Source organism: Saccostrea cucullata, unplaced genomic scaffold (assembly GCF_032062105.1).
Source record: "Saccostrea cucullata isolate Sc308-1 unplaced genomic scaffold, CSIRO_AGI_Scuc_v1 ctg2578, whole genome shotgun sequence".
Lineage (NCBI taxonomy): Eukaryota > Metazoa > Mollusca > Bivalvia > Ostreida > Ostreidae > Saccostrea > Saccostrea cuccullata.
In genome coordinates, this window is record NW_026935499.1 from 32,284 (window position 1) to 37,134 (window position 4,851).

Sequence of the window (4,851 nt, forward strand, 5' to 3'; positions counted from 1 at the left end):
CAAAGCCAAATGGAAAGCCACGAACCATCACTGTAAGGCTCATGAGAATTGAATATAAAGACGAAATATTGAAACAACAAAAGGCGAAGAAGGAGGGTGGCGAGGAACTACCGTTCTACATCACACCACTATCACCCCCGCAGGCGAACGAAACCCGTAAAAACTAGTCGAACTAAATACTAGTAACAAATACTGGCAGGAAAACGTTTAAACTCGTATCATTGGAGATAAGCTCGTTTTCCCAAACGGAACTGTTTACAAGTACAAGGTTTCAACTCCAAACGCATAGGAACTTCTACAGATGGACAGTAAGGAGATCGAGAAAATTGAATGAATTTCGACCAAAAGATCAGACACTCACTCAGATTGGGGAAATCAATTCAGTGCGGCGGCGGTTGATGTTAACACTTTCGCCAAGGTGAGAAATGTTTTATTTCTTAGAACGTAGGTAAAGAAATAAATGTTTGAAAACTAATGGATGATTTTTCCATTTTAGTCGTGAACCAGATCCATCATTCCTGGAGACAATTCTTCAAACTCTTGGTTTACAAAAAGTCCCCGAACCTGTGTGTTCAACGTCCTATGAAGTCATACTGGTATGGTTTCTCTATTTTATTCCGATATGATAATTTAAGGACATTTTCTACACCAGTGCAAAATGTTTTTGGACATTGAAATTTTATTTATATAAAAATGTTAATATTGAGCTTATTTCAATTTATTTTCACTATATGGTACATGTCATTTACCAACAGAAAAAATATTCAAACACAACAATATAATAGTCAAGTGAATAGAAATCGCTTTTATAATGATTTCATTCTACTTATTTTGGACTTTAAAATTTTAAGAGTACTTGAATTGATTACAAATTTAGTTGATTACAAATTTAGTTATCTAGATAGTTTTCGATCGCCTGAATTTAGCAAGAGTTACTTACCGTTGACCACCATATTGGAGGTAGACTTGGTGATTTTTCCTCCCTTTGTCTAACCTAATTTATGAGAATATACGCTAGAAGAAATATTTGTTGGAAAATCTTTATGCATTTTTTGTAATAAAGGAGACCTTTAAAAAGTTATATACCTCAGAAAAATAATAATTTCTAATTCAAAATAGCAAATTATTTATATAAAGATTAAAAATTGGTTAAACAATGAAAGCATTTGGACCCCCAATATGGCGGCCAACGTCAAATAACTCTTGCTAAATTCTGGCTGATCGAAAACTATCTATACCTAAACTATAAAATTATTTTCTACTAGTATTTTTAATAGTATTGAGATCTAAGGGCATATCACATTAACTTCTGAAAAATACCATTGAATCAGAACTCTTTAGTGTGCAGCGTAGAGAGGGTTCTTAAAAGGGGGCCTGGACACAGATTTAACTCATTTTTTATAAGCCAATTTTAATGCTTACAATTCCTACCTAAGGCATCATCATTTGATTAGGAAAAATTTTGAACATCATTTGTTGATGAACAAACAAGATACAGAACTTAAAGTTCTTCATGATGTAAACAAGGTTCGTGCCTTTTTTCTACATATAGAGAATATCATATTAATAACAAAATAAAATAAAATTTAGCAAATCAAAAGTAACTGTCGAATAGTATTTAAAATAAATTCTTATTTGAATTTATCTTCTCTGAATAAACATATATTAGTATATTAACCTGTGTAAACAAACACATGACACTAGCCTTGTTTGCATAACAAAGGTTTGAAACTTTAAATCTGTCTAGTATCTGGACGACTGGCGTTCAAATTTTTTATGATCATTAGAAAGACCGTACTTAAGTATTTGTAAAATTGGAAAAATAAATTTTGAAATTTTTGGCTGAAAATGTGTCCATGCCCCTTTAAGCTTATATCTTTTTTTCAGTACACATGTCACCGAAACCGTATTTCATATATTCTTATACTTATTGCCGAGAATGTATAATATTAAAGGAAAGAAATTTTACATAGAAAACTTACAAAAATATCAATTTTTAACATTTCTGTGGTAGTTATACCATATACTATTTATATGAATATTTTCTAAATCGTGGCTTTGTTTCAGGTTGTTGTCAGATGGATTGTCCTGCAGATAATTGCTGTAGTTTTCTACAGAAAGAAGAGTGTTGTGAAGGTAAGTTTTTATCAAAATATTTTAGGATATAATGCGTGTGTGCTAAATTTTTCTAATACTAACTGTTAAAGGGAAATGTTATACATGTATATAACGGCATGATCCAAACAGAAAAACCTGACATTAATTACGGAGCACTTTTTGGCTAAAACCTTTAGGTTTCAATCTCTGCAATTTCTATACGTAGTTACAAATTCATTTATTTTCTTGATATCTAAAGTGTTACGCTCTTAAAAGAGATTTAAAGAGGCTGGGTGGTTGTGGCCATTCATATACTATTTTGATCTCCATTAGAAGAAGAGCTTCATATAAAGATATAATAAAATGAACAAATTTTAAAGCTAAAATTTACAATTTTTTAGTTGACAGCTTAAGATATCATATCCCAAAAATAAATTTATATCTGGTGGTTAATGAAATATAATTTGTTGACCCCCTAGCCCCCTTAAGAGTTGTCTTTGTAGCGCACTTAGTTAAATGATCAATTTATTGATGGCAGGACAAAATGGTTCAGAGTGTACAAAATTTCATATCTGATACAAGTGTTGTTCCGTTGCATCGCCATTTGATGCCATTTGAGCCGCTGAACATGTAAGGGCCAGTGTTTCAGAGGGAATAATTTTCTTCAGTGAAGTTGCATCTGTAGACATTGGCAATGTGGAAAAGAATGCGATCGAAAAGTCAAGTGTTACAGAGGGTACAGTTTTCTTCAACGAAACATTGGCAATTTGGAAAAGAATGCAATCGAAAGTGTTTCAGGGGGAAGGATTTTCTTCAATGAAATTGAACCTAAAGGCATTGGCAGTGTGGAGAAGAATGCAACCGAAAGAACAAGTGTTTCAGAGGGAATAATTTTCTCGAACGAAATTGAATCTGTAGGCATTGGTAATATAGAGGAGAAAGTGATTGAAGATTTCTCCTCTTCGTCTGATGACAAGACAGGGTACGCCTCTGATGATTGCAATACTGATACAGTACTGATTCGGAAGTTGAATCTTTATGCTTAGAATCGGAGAGAGAAACTTCAAATGCATCTGTTAGCAACATCATCACTGAGCATGATTCAGAAGAATCATCAGAGAAAGATTTAAACTTCATCCAAGAAAAAGATCATCCAACTGTGTGGATTCAGACTGCAAACACAAAAGATGATGTGGAAGACATAAAAGATGAAGTATTGAATCCATCAGTTGCATTAGAGCAAAACGCCAATGTCTCGAGACGAGACACAGATGAAAATTTCGAGGATAATGTTGATAATGTGGAATATACTTTAGATTTTGCCGAGGAGACTACGGAGTCCAATGACGAGGCCCTATGGATTCCAACGAAGATTAGTGCAGATGAGGATAGTCTAAATCGAAATGATAAGCCTGAATGGAGCCAAACTGATTTGCATTGTTTGGATGTCGGATTTGTCAAAGAACACAGGGATAACTTAACGGAGAGCGGGGAGGAAGAAGCCATACGACTCGAAACTGTCAGCATATTGCAAAAATTAGAGGAAACGAGTCACAATCTGTCTTGTCAGAATCCGACGCAGAACAAACTGTCAGCTGTACACATGGAGGAAGATGGACCTCGAAGTTTTCATCTCATGGAATGAGAAGTGAATCTGATTTTGGATACCATCCGATCTATCTGAGAATGAAATTGCTCAGGCGTCAGGAGGCTGTGGAAGTGAAACAGATCCAGAGCTGGAAGCTGTTTGGCTGTTTTCTCTTGAAGTTGACACTAACACACATTCGTCCTAAACACCCAAGAAATATGTGGATGTATGCAGACCCTCGATTCATGAAGATTTTTTCGACTATAAAGGATATGGAATAGAAAACAATGATACTAATTATGGAGATGAGTTACAGCTATCATCAATATCCTCTGAGAGTGAATCGAAATGCTCTGAATCCTCCTATTTCGGTGTCAATGCCAACATGAAAGAATCTTGGCGGCGAAATTTTACAGAGGATAACGATCGCAGTTATGAAAACTTGGTGCGTTATGAGAAATCGGATGCTTCTGAAGATGAAACTGATGTGTTAAACCAAGAACGAAGGCTTCCAACATTAGCTGATGATTTTGAAGATCACTCAAGTGCAGCATTTGAGAGCTCTTTTCAAACTGATCCAAATATAGATCTGTTTAAGAACGTTCCAAAATGCGTCGGATTTGGAAGTTACTTTGCTACATGGAGAATTAGAAATTGTGCAGCTTGTCGCAAACCTCCTAAGCATCCTAATATATGCTCAAATAAGAAGAAGAAACTTCGTTGTAAATAAGATATTTGGAATTCACAATTTTAGAATTCAACAAATTTGCCATGACCAAAAGCGTCGCAAACTGATTAAATATCAGTACATGTATTTTATATCAAAATGATTTATATGCATGAGATCAAATCCTTGCTCTCCAATGAAAGATATTTGTGATGCCTTTTGTTGAAGTTTCAATGAACACGTTTATATTTGAAAATTATGGTGTGCTTCTACTTAAACAATTTTGCACCTAAGTTTGTGAGATTAATATTATAGTGATTAATGCCTCTTGAGCCATCCGTTAATATGATCTTCCAAGTTCTACCTCATCTGTTGATGGTGTCACCTATTTGCAGATCCCAAGTTCATCTACCTTTATGTTGGAAAATATGGATATATAAATCTCCAATAGAAAAAGTTATACCCTCTTCCAAGGAAGTAATTAAGAAATGGAGATAGG

The 4,851-nt window shown here is 34.4% G+C and overlaps 1 long non-coding RNA gene across 1 annotated transcript; it reads left to right on the top strand.

The window, feature by feature from the left end:
• Nucleotides 1–522: 522 nt before the first annotated feature.
• LOC134243011 (uncharacterized) lies at nt 523–3,062 on the top strand. Its single transcript, XR_009986958.1, has 4 exons — nt 523–596; nt 2,068–2,136; nt 2,636–2,816; nt 2,888–3,062. It is a non-coding gene; the product is annotated as an uncharacterized LOC134243011 (long non-coding RNA).
• Nucleotides 3,063–4,851: the final 1,789 nt, after the last annotated feature.